Source organism: Quercus lobata, chromosome 1 (genome assembly GCF_001633185.2).
Source record: "Quercus lobata isolate SW786 chromosome 1, ValleyOak3.0 Primary Assembly, whole genome shotgun sequence".
NCBI lineage: Eukaryota > Viridiplantae > Streptophyta > Magnoliopsida > Fagales > Fagaceae > Quercus > Quercus lobata.
In genome coordinates, this window is record NC_044904.1 from 47,583,637 (window position 1) to 47,601,988 (window position 18,352).

Genomic DNA, 18,352 nt, shown 5'->3' on the forward strand with positions numbered 1-18,352 from the left:
TTCATGTATAGGTAATAAAAAAAAAAAAAAACATGCATCATCATAAAGAAAGACATAAAGAAAAGGAATAGGGTGATTGAAAACAACCTCTTGCATGGAGCACTTCTTGTTCTTGAAACCTAAAAACCCTAAATATTAAAGAGGGGATCAGCAAATATGAGCAATTTGAGAGCCTAAAAGAGTGTGCCTCTCAGAGCGTAAAAAAGTCTCTCCCTGGGGGGTGAAAAGTGTGCTGAATTTTGAGAGGTATCCTCTGTTTATAGAGGTTGGAATGCTGAAAAAAAAATAACCAAAAAACGTATGGGGGAAAATCCTAAAAAAAAAGGAGATTTGAATAAGAGCAAGCTGATTTTTCAGATCAGAACCAGTTTCGTATTTTGATCATATCACTTTACTCAAAATTCGGATTAAGCTGAAAGTTTAACAGCTGAAGGTAAATTTGATTATCTATAACTTTGCCAGAAATAGCCTAGTCCGAATTTGGAGTACTACTAGGCCAAAAGTACCTTGGAACGTGAATCTGAAATCTGTTACTTGATTAGCACGTTTTTGAAGTGTTTTCCAACTCTAAAATTGTACTTGGACGAATTTCAAAGTTATTTTCATGATAAACCTCATTCCAAAGTGATAATTATGACTTTTAAAATAACTAGTTACTAACCCGTGCGATGCATGGAAAAACTATTGTGTATAAAGATATAAACTATTCTTTTCTCTTCCCCTTTGATTGTACATTAGAATTCTAGTCTTATAGTTTCCTTTCTTTGATATGAAACATTAAATTACGTAATGAAAAATAGAAATCAAACTTAAGTTTAAAATAAAATGAAGAATTAAATCTTTAACATCCTCAATTATCCATAAAATGTATGAAACACGAATTTAAAGAACTACTTAATCAATATTTCAAATAAATTGAAAAAATAAAACTTTAAAAAGCGTTTTTTGTATCTTTTTCCTTTGTTGCTTTGTAATAGTTACTGAATATGTCCTTTTGTTTTCCTTGAGTATGGATGTTGGTGTGAGTTGCACATTGCTACTACATTCATTTGAAGTATCACTGATGTAAGCTTGACAATAAAACAGGTTGATAAATGTATTACAACATAAACAAAAAAATATGTACTTCTAATATTTTATCAAACTAAATTGCTTTGTCAGTATTTTCAAAAGATTCAAAAACTTTCTTGACAGTGTAGAATTCCCATCCATACTTAAGATTACAGTCATTTAGTTGTATTTGGAAAACAAATTCTATTCCATTCAAATTTTCTATTCGCACAGGAAGGACGATTTCTTCGAGCACCTAACAAAAGTAATATTTTTCAAACTGTACACTCAAGTAAAACTTGGACAAAGATGTTCTACTAAAGAAAATTTTGTACATAGCAATAAACAGGAGTTCTACTGATCCATGTTTCCTATGGATGTCTCATAATGAGGTATGCACAAACTTTTTTGTTGATTGGAAGTAAACTTAATGATGAATGCTGACTATTTTGAAGGATAAAATGTTATACATAATGGTCGGAAGCAAAACTGATTTAGTGATTGTGAAAATTTCGCAGATATTTGACAGATTCACCAATAAATTATAAATCATTCCTTGGAAGTTGACTATATCAGCAGCAGTCCTTTGTTGCAACAATATTTAAAGAGAAGGCCAATAATATTTGATTGAAAAGTTCCATCTTTTTTCAATAGTTTTGACAGAGATTCATAGACCCAATAGTGAAACCCTTTTTGGACAACCTTCAAGAAGGTTTCGTGATGGCCAACTATCATATATTTTATACATAAGTAGGCTAGACAAATTAAAAAAAAAAAATTAAAAAATTAGAGGAAAGTAGCAAACCTTGGTGGTGGCGTTGATAAAAGGAAAAGATTGAGGGGGTTGACTATAGCATGCGATTGAGAGAGAATGAGTAACGATCAATCTGACAATCTGTATGAATTTCAAGCAATCTAGCCATAGGAATCCAATTTTCAGCCAACATTCAAGAAACATTAATAGAAGAAACCATTATGTTCAAAACTCTAATCATTAAAAATCAAACCTACTTATTAATATCCCTTAAACTTTCAAATTGATAACCTTAAAGACCATTATGATTCAGTTAATCTCCTTTCTACTCTATAAACCTATCTCACCGTCAATACCAATCTCAATTTCTAACATATGAATCATAAAAAATTCAAACCCATAGCTCAGTTTCCACTAAAAATATTCAAATTGATTAAAACTTTTCTTTCATGAGACAATTGATGATAACCAAAACAACAATAAATGAAATTTTCCGGAAGTTAGAAGCACCAATAACAAACAGGCAAAAAACTTTCAAAGTTTCAATTTCAAACTCTTATTCAAAAGAATTATAAGAATTGCAGTAGCAACATAATTGCTTTGACTCTAATTATCTCACTGCAATAGATTCTTCCACAATCTGAGAAGCTTTAATCTATATTTTATGCAAAGAAGTGACACTTTACACAAACTGTTGGGGACCAGCAGTTTTAGTTAACTGCCAATGCCATGTCAAACTAAAGTAGAATAGTCAATAATTGCAGAAATTTTGGTTCTAGAAAGCAATAAATTTTCTACAATTTTATTTGATAAGTGAGTTGAACATGTGGAGCTAAAGTCAAAATGAAGATCTATCCAGTTTTTTAGTCTCTAATAACTTATGATCTTTGAAAGAATTTATTTTTATTTTTTGGAGGAGGGGTTCATTCTACATGGTATTCATGTTAAACAAAACATCAATTAATAAGAAAAATAATTTTAAGAATTGTTTACAGGAAAATAAAAATTTATGCAAACAGCCTAAACATTTAGAAAATATAAAGATCAAATGTTACAGCCCAACTTACTTGTCACCAATAAATTTTGCCTGAGTGAAGTAGCCAAGAGAGAGCACCTCCATAAGATTATGTTGCTTATCAAGACCTTGTTGCCCAGCGAAATGCATAAGCCTGTGGTTGTTTAGAGTATTTCCCCTGTGTGCATTTAAGACAATGTTAATGGAATCTCCAATAGATTAAGGTCGCTTCATAGCTTCCTCACCTATATAAAGTTATCTATATATTTAAAACTATTTTTATGTTTATGTGAGTCCTGAAAGGTTATATTCCAATCCATGGCCCCTAAAAACCTGAAAATTTGCAAAGCAGTCATAATTATTTATTGCATACAATGACCAACCAAATCAAACTTAATGCAAACAAATCAATGATATGTATATAAGTGATTCAGAGAATTTTTGGAAAACCTCTGACATCTGAGCTTCTATCCTCTCAGTTTGAGATTCAAACTTGTTCCTGTAATAATCTTTCTTATTGATGCTTTCTTTTGGGGCAGAAGGATTAAGTTGAAATGGATGCCATCTAATCTGCAAATGTAGTTAATAAAAGATAAGAGTGGGAACACAAACATGTGTGCACACGCACGCGCAAACACACACACACACACACACACACACACACACACACACACACACAGAGCAAACCTCAAAGTCATAGTGATCCTAAGATGCAGCAATAGCTTTGTCAAGATTTTTTTTGCCCACAAAGCACCATGGACACACAGTGTCTAAACTGATATCTATTTTTATAATCTTTTTTTGAGCGTTGTTTCGAATTGACTTGGACGTAGACATGATGCCTTTGTATCTGCAAGTTTTCTGAAATATATTGATTCAATTTTGAATGTAGTGAAGTATAGTGGTTTTTCTTCTTCACATGTTATAACACAATATAACATTTTCTACCAAAGAATTATTAACTTAACAAATTACAAACATATGTACTCTTGAATCGGAACCCTTGGATCAAAATGAAGCCAGGTGCATAACCCATGACTACTTGAAAAGCTGTATTATTCAAAATTAATAAAATTTTCTGCAATGACATTTGTGGCTTCATTAGAATAATCATTATTGATCTCCATCACATGAAATAGTATCTACACAGAGATAGAGCAGAATCATTGCTACTCAAGTAAGTAATGCCTCCCTCATGTCACCTAAGCTGTCAATAGCAAAACCTATCTGTCTCAGCCTGATTGCATCCATCAAGTAATACAAACCAAATTGATGTAAAATAATTACTCTTTTTTTATCTTTTATGTGCTACACACAGTACAAGCTTCAAACGTAAGATGAAGAATCAGATATGTTGTTTACTATTGAGAAGGAAGACTTCCCATTGGTTGATGAGAAAGATCAACTCAGAGAGCAACAAATCAGAGGGTATACATGATGTGAAAATTGATCTTGTGCATCTACTATTGATTAACCTTCAATGATGCTTGAAGTGACAAAGCTTAATCATGTGATAAGCAAGAACTGTTCCAAACCCAAAGACTCATTTAAACTACAATTCAATTAAATCTAGAATACAAAACAGAAACAGGAATACCCCTAATATCAGCATAAATTTCAAAATCAAAATTGAATTCAAACATTGGTAGCCATACATGAACCCAGATAAGAATTCACAAAATTAAATCCAAAAAAACCGAATTGAAAATCCCTACCTGCAAAACAGTAAGAATCCAGATAACAAACTGACTGTCCTCATCTTGTAGTTGTATTACCAAATAACCCAGATAACAAAATGCCAAATCCCTACCTGCAAAACATTAAGAATTCAATTTTCAACCAACATTCAAGAAACATTAATAAAAGAGAAATAGTGTAGTACAGAAAGTTTGAAACAATGCAGTGTAGTGTAGATTTTTATGAAACTCATGGAATCAATTAGCTGACTAACCACCAAGGCTTGTTGAACCACTAAGCTCTCCTTAGCAATGGGTTTGAAATTATGAGCATGATACCCAAGAGTCTTCACATATATATATTAAAATGACAGTTTTATTTATGACCCCAATTAAACTCTTTAAGATACATGATGCACAAATTATTCTGGATAGTGACAATAATAAGTACTCTCTAATATAATTATTTACATAAAAAGAATTGGTTCCAAAAAATATTCACCACAATTTATTAAACAATAAAATTTCAATATAATCTTTGGAAAATCTCTCTCCCATTGTCATCTCCATTGTTGTACATTGTCATAATATCTATAGCTACATGGGGTTTGTGATTTGCACTGAGTCATAATAAAAAGGCTGACCTTATAAATGGTGCATATCATTTTTGAGAGAGAGAGAGAGAGAGAGAGAGAGAGAGAGAGAGAGATTACTCCACAAAAAGCAAATTCTATAAATTATATCCAATTTTATATTTGACTTGGGAAAAGTTATGGATCCCAATATAACTATGTGCTACACTATAGGGATAGCATTCTCCCTACCTAATGAAGCAGTCTTAGACACACAACAGGCTAGGGTAGCATAGCATCCTCAACATATAAAATTTAGATTGTGTTGCAAAACACAATTTGAAAAATGTAATGAATGTCTAACCTCAATGTACTCCACACCAATTTCAATAAGATTATAAGGAATGTTGTGTGATGAAAGTAAGCTGATAACTCCACCAAACCAACGTATTCCACACCAATTTCGCTCAGTTTCCACTAAACAAATTCAAACCCATAGCTCAGTTTATACCAAAAAAAAAAAAAATTCAAATTGATTATCACCATTTTAATATCTATTTAAAATATTGAAGATGTGACTCACTTCAAAAATCTATTATTGTAAAAAGTCAAATATTTATTTGATAAGCAAGAACTTTTACTAGAACACATTACTAAACTCAGTTACAGAGTTCCAAACCTAAAGACTTATATAAGTTTGTGCACAAGCTCAATTACAGATACAAAGAGAAACAGAGTTAAAACTACAATTCAATCAACTCTAGAATACAAAACAGACTTATCAGCATAAATTTCAAAATCACAAAATTATCCAACACATAACTGGGGTAAAAAATCTCATAAAGGTTGGGATTTCTTCTGTAATTTTCTTGCTCAAGATATGGATTCATATAGTAGCAAGTACTTGCAGTAGAAAGAACATTAAGGAAACATTTATTAGAAAAAAAAAATTAACAGCAAAGCTATAGTTCATTCCACAATTGACAAATTATCTACCAAAACCTATAAAGTAATCCACAATTGACAAATTAATTAACAAAGCAAAACTCACAATTCACCAATGTATCTAAAAAGACCCTTCACAATTGATTGAGCTTCCATTTACTTGTTCTTCACTGTTTTTCTCTCCTCAACACCTAAATAGGAGCTTAATTAAAATTTTGAGAATATAATCCAACATGCAAAACCAAGAAATATCCCTAAAAATCACAAACTTGGTCATCCATAAAAAATAAAAACAAATCTAGGTATCCATAAACTTGGTCATCAAAAACACGAAATTTAAACTATAATCAACTATTAATCTATCCAAACCTACTGTATCTGAAATTTCAACTAAAAATTTTCTCAAATTTGAATCACATACACAGACCAAAATTCAACAAAATCAATCAGAAAAATCAACTGGTACATACAATTCAAAAGAAACCAATATTGAAAAAACCCATTCTCGCCTTCTTTTTGTTTGTAATTAAAACCAATAACCCAAATGACTAAATTAAAGACCATCAATCCAATAACCCATATACCTAAATCAAAGACACTCAACCCAAAATAACAAAACTTGAATCATATTTAACACCAATTTTTCTTGTATAAAAATACCTGAAATGTAGTGGTTTCGACAGTATATGGGTGGAGGCTAGGCTAAAGGTGGGGTGATGGTTTGACATGGTGGCAGCCCTCAGATCTCTTTCTCTCTCTGCCATGAAGGAAAAAGAACTGAATGGTTTTTGGTTTTAAGAAAGAAAGAGAGAACGGTTGAACTTATTGAAGGAGAAGGAAAAACAGAATTGGAAGGGAATAGAGAGCATTTGAAATTTGAATGCATGAGGTTTGAAAGAAAGGAGTCGGGTTAAGCTAGGTTTTGTTTTATTGCTGTTGTTGTTGTTGTTGTTGTTTTTTTTTTTTTTTTTTTTTTTTTTTTTTTTTGGGGGGGAAAAGAGATTTTAATTTTATTATTTATTTTTTAAATATTGTACTGATGTGGAAAATTATGGGAGTTTTAAAAGTTTTGGTTTTATATATATATATATATATAGATTATTTTGAATATAATTATCCCAAAAACCTAATTATCCACAGCATTTAAATATTATCAGCTTATTTGTTTTAATCCCATGCAACAATTCTCTCTTTAAGAAAAATACTCCACCAATCACATAAATTCATTTAATTAATTTTAATTATCAACCGATCAAAATTAATTTCAATTAATGACACGTAATCGGCTTCACCCCATACAATGCATGTTGATCGTGCAAACTTGATCATGCAATCTTTCGATCTGATGGTCTGATTTGGAAACCAGACACACCATTATGACTATTAGAACCTCAAGATCATTTTTATGATATACAATGAATGAGTTAATGCATTTAATGATCATGATTTTTGGGGTATATGGGTGGTCACTCTAGTCATTCTCCTTGATTAAATCATGGGTGCATAATTGAGTGTCTACAGAATGCCCCTCATTGACAGAGTTTGGACAGTGAATGTCAATGTAAAACAAAGACACTGATTTTAGTAGCCATGATTTAATTGAGGTTGAAATTTCAAAGATTTTCTAGCCCTCGAACCTAAAATCTTGGAACATAGAACTAGTGCCTTTCCTTTTGACAAAAAATGAAAATACTTGACCTAGCTGATAGTTGATGACTTTGGAAATGATTCTTGACAATTGATGTGACCAAGAGGCTTTTCAATCCTAATCTTGATATTGGAGTTGTTTGTGACCAAAGGGCTTCTCAACCTCGATCTTGACGAAAGGTAACCAAAGGGCTTCTCAACCTTGGAACTTGAAGAAAGGCGATCAAAGGGCTTCTTAACCTTGAAACCGGAGTTGGAACATCGATCAAAGGGCTTCTCAACCTCAATCTTGATGAAAGGCAACCAAAGGGCTTCTTAACCTTGGAACTTGAAGAAAGGCAATCAAAGGGCTTCTTAACCTTGAAACCAAAGCTGGAATATCGATCAAAGGGCTTCTCTACTTTGGTCTGAAATTGTTGAGATACCGATCAAAGGGCTTCTCTACTTTAATCTGGAATTGCTAGGATGTCGATCAAAGGGCTTCTCTACTTTAATCTGGAATTGTTGGAATGTCGATCAAAGGGCTTCTCTACTTTGATCTGAAATTGCTGAAATGTTGATCAGAGGGCCTCTCTACTTTGATCTTGAATTGCTAGAATGTCAATCAAAGGGCTTCTCTACTTTGATCTGCACTGTTGCCTGCAAAAAGTCAAAATTTGGAATTAGACTTTAACTGATGAGTGTTTTGTTGTTCCTTTGCTTTTGAGATGTGTGATCTTCATTTATCCCTTCTCGATTTGAAATTTATCAAGAAAGGTTTGATTGATAAAAGATTTTAGTTTTGAGAAACATTTGATTTTTGAAACTTGAAAGTTTTGAAATTGACATTTAAAAATTTGAGACTTTGAAACTTTGAGATTTTGAATTGAAATTTGGAACTTAAAATCTGAAATTTTGAGATTTAGGCTTCTGAAAATTAAGACTTGAAATTTTGATCATGAAATCTGGGGTTTGAATTTCTCTCTTGAAATGTTGAAAACTGAATTCTGAATCTTTGAAACTTGAGATCTTGAAAGATTTGAAACTTGAAATTTTGAAAAATTGAAACTTGGGATTTTGAAAATTTGTGACTTAAAATTTTAAGCATGAAATTTGAGGTTTGAAATTTGTGCAATTTGAAATTTTGAAACTGGAGATTTGAAAACTCGCAACTCGAAATCTGGAGATTTTGAAATTTGAGACTTGAGATTTGAAACTAGAAATTCAGAGACTTGAGACTTAGAAAATTTGCAACTTGAAATTTTGAAACTTGAAACTTGAAACTTGAAATTTGGAATTTGAAATTTTAAAAATTCGCAACTTGAAATTTTAAGGAATTTGCAATTTGGAAATTTGGAATTGAAAATTTGGGATTTGGGATTTGAAAATTTTGGAATTCGAAAATTTGGGTTGAGAATTTGAAAATTGAAAATTTGGAATTGAAAGTTTGGACTTGAAAATTTTGGGGTTTGAAAACTTGGAGTTTGAAAATTTGGAAGTGGAAATTTGGGATGCGAAAATTTGGACATGGAGTTGAGAATTTGAGATTTGGAATTGAAAATTTGATGTTGAGACATTGTCATTGTGTTGTTATGTGATCTTGTTGGAATTTGGGGTGCTGTATGATTGATCATGTTGTAATGTTGGATTGTGAGCATTTTTGAAATGTTGTATCTTTTGGTCATGGTGTAATCTGGACAATGTTGGTGGCTTATGGAATTTTGGCAATGTTGGTAATTTGTGATGTTGTTGGATGAGTTTTGGCTTGGATTTTGGGATCATTGAAGTCATGAAATTTTGGCAATGTTGGTAATTTGTGATGTTTGTTGGATGAACTTTGGCTTGAATTTGGGAGCATTGAAATTGTGAAGTTTTGGCAATGTTGGTAATTTGAGATGTTTGTTGGATGAACTTTGGCTTGAATTTTGGGGGGATTGAAGTCATGAAAATTTTTTTGTGTAGGCTTGGTTGAACAAAAATCATGATGAATGTGGAAGATTTGTTGGCATGTATAATTTATGGCAAAATTTTGTGGGTATGAGTATGGAAAAATTTGCGGGTACGGAAATTTTTTTGTGGATATGGTATTTTAGCTACAAAAATATTTTTGTTGGGTATGTGATGTTGGATCATGAAAAAATTTTGTGGTTATGATTTTGGATATTTAGGAATTTTCGTGGTTGTACATCGACATGGTCATGTGGGAATTTTTTCGATGGCATGGTTAGGGAAAATTTTGGTACTTGTGTAAGGACATGTCAAAAAGTTTGGTTATGGTAAAATTTGGTCATGGGACTTTTTTTGAACATGTGATTTTGGTCATGGGAATTTTTTTTAGACATGTGGTTTTGGGCATGTGATTTTGGTTATGGGAATTTTTTGGGCATGGAAAAATTTTTTGTCATGGGAAATTTTTGATCATATGGAAACTTTAAATGAGACAAGTTTAGAATTCACCTGATGAGGTCTTGTAGCACCAGTTTAAACTTATCTTGATTGGCTTTGATGGAGTTTACACTTATGAGACAAAGTCGAATGCCCCTAGTATGGAAATGAATGCTTAGTTTGATGGTTTTTAGACCCCTTAAAAACACAACTGGATTAACCTAGGTAATTAGCCAAGTTGTTACTTAGTCCAATTTAACAAAACTAGGTTATCAAAATCAAAACATTCATATCATGCAAAGCAGTGGAAAGATAAATAACACAAAGATATGATCACCCAGAAAACCAAACCGGTAAAAACCTGGGGAAGATTTGAGCTAGCTATCCTCAAGGTAAACTTGAATCCACTATCTTGAAATAATCGAAGTTCATACAATAAGACTTACAAGCCCCCACGCTCAACTTCTTATTGCTACCCACCAGTAGAACTTACGGACACGACCACGTGCAAGCTCCGAATCCATGGACTCCTTCTTTCTTGGATTTACCACCAGATACAAGCACACCCGCTTGTGTTTTCTTTAAACTTCAATGGCAGCAACTGAGTTGATCATCATGGTGTAGATAAAATCTCCTCCTTGAAAAGCCTAAGTTTGTGTAAAGGAAAGCTCATCTAGATCTCACAAGAGATATACACAAACAGTAATATGAGCAACAATACAACTCTCAAGCAACCAAGACTTTAGAGAGGTTTGGGTACAAAACCCTAAAACCAAAAGAGGCACAAGAGGCACTCTAATCTCTCTCTCTTTAGTCTTTAAAAAATGTGGCTTAGGATTTCCTTTATATAGTGGGAGAAGTAGATCTGAAACCCTAATCCTTAATGGGCTTAAGCTGTTGTTTGGGCCAACTTAAAATTCTGCAGATACGATTTTCGATTGATCGAGCTTGTTCTTCGACCGATCGAACAAGGTAGAATATGAAGTCTTCTTCCTGCAGCTTGTATGTTCTTGAATCTTGACTTGAATCACCTTGAGCATTGTCTAATAAAACCTATAGACTCTAAGATCTATATCTAGACAAGTTTGTGTTCACGATTTGCCAATTGTTCTAAACATTTAGAACCTAACATGATTTTTTTTTTACGAAAAGATGATGATGGTGGTCCCCTTTTTTGGAAGTGAATGATTCATGGCCGAATGCCCCTAGTTTGCAGATTGATGTATGACTTTTTGAAAACCTTGATATTTAAGGAAAAGATGATTTTCTTTTTTTCAAAATGGATGGGGCATGGCCGAATGCCCCTAGTTTGGAAATAGATTCATGATTTTTGGAAATCTTGATTTTTCATGAAAAGATGATGATGATGATTTTTCTTTTGAAAATGAATGAGGCATGGTCAAATGCCCCTAATTCAACAATCAATGTGAATTTTGAAAAATTTTATTATGTAGGGACCTCAATAAAGCAAAATTTGAGTAAAACAATATCAAAATCACAAAACTGGGCAAAACAAGGACTGTTTGGAGGATGGGCCAATGGGCTCTGTAGGAGTGTCAATTGGCACATCTAAACTGAAGATTGATGGTGATTGTTGAGTAGATGTAAGATCCATGTCCACCTCCTTCAAAAGATTCTTTCCATGAGCTTGTTAGTAATCAGTTATTATAAAAATGTTTTGGGCTAATGCCCCTAGTTTAGACATGCTTGCACAGAAAATTGATGATATGCTTGTTGGGATATTTAAACCCCGGTTGATAAAATTAATAAGTTTTAGACCCAAGTTGTTAATTAGATTTATTATGAATAAACCTTGTTAAAACAAACAAACAAACATCAATATCATGTACAATGGAAAATTAAAATAAGACAAAATATGATGACCCAGGAAAACCAATGAAACAAACTAGTTTCACAGTAAAAAAACCTGGGGGGAAACCTTCCCGAAAAGCAATCCACTATAATAAAGAGAAGTTTCAGATCTAGTACAAAACCTTTGTCCCTAGACTCTACAATCTCTGTAGATGAACTTACAATAGAAACCTTCTACCACTTCAGAACCTCTGAACTCTTCAATATATGAACGCCACCTTTTTGCATGGATCCCAATATGTGACTAACCAATGATGCACTACTCCTAGTACGTGACTAACACACCAACTTGAAGAAGATTGTTGGTTGCAAAGTTCTTCATTTTATTAACAATGAAGATTAAGAAGCACTTGGTTACAAAACCCTAAGGCGCAAAGATGTAGTAGCTTCTTTCAGAGAGAATAAGGTATCGGTCACTTTTTACATGTGTTCTCCTTGTATTCTCTTATGTGATGACCTTTAAAATAAGCCTTATATATGTCTAGGGTTGTGAGAAAAGAAACCCTACACAAATACATAAGCATGGGCTGAAAATTAGATCTGAAAAACTAATTTTCGTAGTTCTCGATAGATACAGTTGTTGAGCAACTGTCGAGACCTCGATAGATAGAATCTGTCGAGAGCTATTGAGACTCATTAAACCTCGATATATACTATTTGTCGAGAGCTATTGGGAATTTGTCCAGTTTTAATGAACAACCCTTCTTCACTTGTTTCTTGGACGGACTGGCATGACTTTAATACTTGAACTTGAAACCTTGTTCCTTGAAGTATTAAACACATCCTAGATTTACCCAAATACAAGTAAAGTGCATTTTGTCAAAGGATTAGATAGTAACATATGTTCCTAATATGATTTACATATGTCCTAACAATCTCCCCCTTTGGCAATTCGTGACAAAACCACAACAAACAAATGAACATATGCGAGAAGTCATAAATCACTCAACTCATACTCACTTGTTGAATACAATAAAATTTACCCTAACACAAACTCTTGAAAAACTTTGCAAGAAGAGAGTTCATGGCAAGGAAGACTTTGACAACTTGTATTTCTGAAACACTTTAAACAAAACTCATCACGGCATCTTAGTGTGAAACAGAAATAAAAGATTGCGTACAATAAGAAACGTGTGTATAAAGATAGAAAACAAACAACACATGTAGAGGTAGGTGAAGAAAACATACATCATATATATATATATATATATCAAAGATAAGCACAATGTATATAAACATGGTCACAAGATCGGTGTACAAGAAGAAGAAGCTAAAAGAAGCTCCCCCTAACAAGATGAAACACATCTCCCCCTTACAGAGGCATGTATTTCTCCCCCTAACATGTACAATCTTAAAAAGAAACCACATGTTCTCCACAATTTCTCTCCCTTTTTGTCATGATTGACAAAAGGTACAAGAAGCTAGAAAGCTTTACCTGAGAAATATAAAGATGATCAAGGATGATCAAAGGGGCACAAGGAATCCATATAAATGCATGAATGTAATGAAAAAAGATGCTATGGATGACAAGATAAAAGAAAGATGCAAAACATGTGAAAATAATGCATGCAAGAGTATCTCGACAGATTGAGAAGCAGTCGAGCAACTATCGAGCAAAAGCCAACCTCGATGGATTGAGAATATGTCAAGGATTTATCGAGTAGACAGAAAGTTTCTCGATGGATCGAGAATCCATCGAGAAGCTATCGAGAAGAACTCCAGAAACCTCGATGGATCAAGATTGCGTTAACTTCTATCGAGACAGGAAGGAAAAGGGTCTTGATAGATAGCTAGCCGTTGAGAGGTGTCTAGAAGCTGTCAAGAAGCTCAAAAATAGTTTTTCAAGAAGAGAAAAACACAGATATGAATTCAATCAAGCATGCTACTCAACCAAAGATTCAAACAACATTTTAAACTCTCAAAAACATCTCTCAACAAGAAAAAATGTTCAGCATAAAGATCCAAAACACACACACACACACACACACACTAAACAAGTTTAACCAATTTTATATTTTAAAAACAAGTCAAGACAGTTTAGTGAGTATACATTAACACATGTAAACCTTGTGATGGCCAAATCACATTGTACCTATACATGTATCAAGAGTAGCAAAGAATATGTGTGTTGTGTGTGAAAAACTATGCAAGATTGCATAAGTGTCTACATGTTATGACGATTTGAGATATGAGAAAATCACTTTAACTCACACACAATTATAACTGTTTGATGGGGACTATCATCTTCGAGGTACATCCGATAACTCCTACATCTCCTAGAAAACACGCTTGCTATCATATATAAAGCATTTTTACTTTTTTTTTCTTTGCATATTTTCTTTTAAGAAAATCAAACATGGGCATATAAGAGAGAGAAAAGAAATACCCAATGATGTTAAGCTTTTGACATTGCACTTTTACTATGCCGAAACATACAGATGTCATTTCATGATTGGCGGGTAATAGTGGTGAGATGGTTATTTATGCTTTTCTCTTAAGATTTTTTAGTCATTTCCGTCAAAAAGAGCGATACGAGTGTTAAGTACAAGAGATTAATTAATCTTACTCATCATAAACAAGAGCCACAAAGCTCACTTGTTTAGTTGTATATAGAGATGCTCATCTAAGCTACAACTGATACAAAGTTTAGAAAATTTTGTTTCAATGGCCATCCAAGGTACACAAATACCAATGTACATAAAACAAACACTGTTTTTGTATTTTTTTGATTTTCAATTTTTATTTTGAATAACAAACAAAATAAAGACTAAACAACCAAACAAAAATAAACAAATAGCATGAAAGAATGAAAGAAAGATGCAGATGCATGAAAGTATGATTCCAAAAATAGAAAAGAAATCAAGAAAAGAGAGTCCTACTTTAGATAGAAAGAATTAAAGTAGAGGACAAACAGAAAAGACAATTAAGTCTTAGACTCCTTTCTCACCCACACAACGCGAGTCTTTGGCCGTGAAGATGAAAAGACACGTGTCCTAGTATGTCTACTAAAGGACATAAAAGAATTAGAATTCTCCTGAAATTGAGTTAAAATGCTCAAAGCTTTTAATAACTCTCCAAACAAAGGTATAGATCATTGAGAGGAAACCTGTGACCGTTTAGACACTTGCTTTTGAGGATACAACTTAAAGCAATTATGACGAATGTGTCCAGAAACACCACAATGGTGACAAACATATGGTCTAACAAAGGATTTAGAATTAGACAAGTGAGTTTTGGACTTCATACCTTTATCACCTTTCTTAGATTAGGGCACAAAGACAGTCCTTGATCCAAAAGCCGTGGAAGAGGAGGGGTCGGAGGAAACAACATATCCTAAGCTAGTTTTATTAGAACTAGGCTTTTGAGCACTCAATACCTCATCAAGCTTTGCACTAGACATCCTCTCTATTTGAGTTCTAGCTTGACTAAGCTCTACCTCGAGATTCTTGACCTTTTCTTCTAATGAGGCATTCTCCACAACAAGAGTCTTAACAAACCTTGTAGTCTCATCTGATTTGACTAATAGATCAGCTTTTTCAGTTATAGCCTCATTAAGCTCTCTTCTACAATAATGAGAAATCTTTTCAGATTTTATGAATTCAGTGCATAGCTTATCATAGGCTTCTTGAAGGGTCATCTTCTTGGGTACTTCATCATCAGAAGAATCCTTACAGTCACTAGCACTCTCCACAATCACCTTATTGGTTGTGGCAGCAAAAGCCATAAAATGACCACATTCATCCACATACTCATTAGAAGAGTCATTCTCAGTATTACTCTAGGTAGCAACCAACCCTTTATCTTTTGAATTCTTGGTCTTTTCCTTCATAAGATAGTTTGGGCACTTTATCCTCATATGACCAAAACCTTTACACTCATGACATTGGATAAGGGGTTTCTCATTCTTCCCCTTCCTAGAGGATTTAGATTTCCTAGGAGGTTTGTCCATATCCTTTTTCCTAAATTGAGGAAACTTGATAATCTCATCAGTTATGAAGGTTAGATCATTATCTTCATCTTCATCTTCAGAGTCATCAATCTCTTCCTGTATACCCTTAAGAGCCAAGTTTCTACTTTTTCCACCTTTTCCCATTAAACTTAATCCCATCTCATAGGTTTGAAGGTTCCATACAAGCTCTTTCAAAGGAATTTAATCAATGTCTTTCACTTCTTCAATGGTAGTGATCTTGGAATGGAATCTTTTAGGTAAGGATCTAAGGATTTTCCTAATAATTTTGGATTTTGCTATAGATTCTCCATGGTTGAAGGCAGAATTCACAATTTCCTTGAGTTTAGTATAGAACTCATCAAAGGTCTAATCCTCCTCCATCCTTATTTCTTCAAAACTACTAGTGAGTCTTTGAAACTTCACAGTCTTTATTGCCTTGGTACCTTCATAGGTGATCTCAAAAGTGGTCCATGCTTCCTTGGCAACTTCCGTGAATGATATTTTCTTGAATTCCTCATTGGTCAACCCACAAAACAAAGCATTCAAGGCCCTACTATTGAAATTTGCCGCATTCATTCTAGCTTCATTCCAATCCACTAGCGCTTCCTTTGGCTTAATCCAGCCAACTTCAACAGCTTGCCATACTTTTTCACCTAGAGCCTACAAAAAAAACTTTTATACGAACTTTCCAGTATGCATAATTAGTGCCATCAAATAAAGGAGTAATAAAAAGAGATTGTCCATGATCCATGACAATAGGGGTCAAGGATCACACTCAGGAAATTAATTCAATCAGAATGTACCCACTCTAAAACCACTTGTTGGGAAATTTAGACCCTGGTTGATAAAATTAACAAGTTTTAGACCCAAGTTGTTAATTAGATTTATTATGAATAAACCTTGTTAAAACAAACAAACATCAATATCATGCACAGCGGAAAATTAAAATAAGACAAGATATGATGACTTAGGAAAACCAATGAAACAAACTAGTTTCACAGTAAAAAAAACCTGGGGGGAATCCTTCCCGAAAAGCAATCCACTTTTTCTCCTTGTATTCTCTTGTGTGACAGACTTTAAAATAAGTATTATATATATCTAAGGTTGTGAGAAAAGAAACCCTACAAAAATACATAAGCATGGGCCGAAAATCAGATCTGAAAAACTGATTTTTGTAATTTTCGATAGATACAGCTGTCAATTAGTTGTTGAGACCTTGATAGATAGAATCTGTCGAGAGCTATCGAGACTCATTGAACCTCAATAGATACTGTTTGTCGAGAGCTATCAGGAATCTGTCTAGCTTTAATGAACAACCCTTCTTCACTTGTTTTTTGGATAGACTTGCATGGCTTTAACACTTGAACTTGAAACCTTGTTCCTTGAAGTATTAAATACATCCTAGATCTAACCAAATACAAGTAATGTGTGTTTTGTCAAAAGATTAGCCAATTCTACAATGACATATGTTCCTAACATGATTCACATATGTCCTAAAGATATTAGCCAGTGGAGCTTGCTAATCTTGAGTAGTTTCCTTCTTAATCCAAGAGAAAATATCATTTAAGCTAAATGTGTGCTTTCAATCAGCAAGACTTCAAGGAGGGCTTTATTCAAAGGTTGTAATGTAGGCTAGGTTCAGGTTATCGAAAGGAAGGATATAAAAGGCTCAAAAACCCTTATGATGTTTCCCCAAGCATGCAATACTTTAAATTTAAGCATTGAAAGATTTTTCCACAACTTCCATCATTGACTCTTCTGCTAAAATCCTTGTCATGTTCATCATCTTCTCATTGGTCTTCATTGATTCCTTTCATTTGGTTTTGATTTGATTTTTCTTTTTGGTTTGACGACTTCCTCTTTTTGGTCTTCTTTGCATCTTATCCATTGGTCAAATCACTCACTCTCATTTTTGTTCTTTTAAATTTTTGAAAGATTTTTTTTTTGAATATTTTTTTTTTTTGGTTTTTGCCCTAACTTTTGCTTAGACCGCCTTTTTGGGTTTTCAACCTAGCAGGCTCTCTTTTTTTCTTTTTGGAATTTTATTGGGTTTCACTCAACTGTATTTTTTTTTGGTTCTTTCAATTTGACAGACTTCCATCTTTCCTGGATGAATTTGTATTTCTCCTTGATACCCTTTTATCTTTTCTAATGCACTTTCATTTTTCTTGACTTGACTAAACACACTTTTTTTTTTTTGATGAAATGTGTCTTATTTTTTTTTTCTTTTCCTCATCTTCCTTAATTTGATTAGATTTTGCTCTTGATGAGTCTTCATTTTTTCTTATTCTTCTCAACTTGAATGATCTTTCATGGAATCTCATATCTCTCATGTCTTTTGTTGAATTAGTATTCTCTCACAACTTGATGAAAATTCTTGCATTTACTTCTCTCTCTCTCTCTCTCTCTCTCTCTCTCTCTCTCTCTCTTTTGTTTTTGGTTGAAGTCTTTTCATCTTGATGGCCTTTCTTTTTTCTCAATTGATGTTTTCTCAAAATCTTCTCTCTC

The 18,352-nt window shown here is 33.3% G+C and overlaps 1 pseudogene; it reads right to left on the minus strand.

The window, feature by feature from the left end:
- Nucleotides 1–2,811: 2,811 nt before the first annotated feature.
- Nucleotides 2,812–15,619, minus strand: LOC115954928 (annotated as a pseudogene).
- Nucleotides 15,620–18,352: the final 2,733 nt, after the last annotated feature.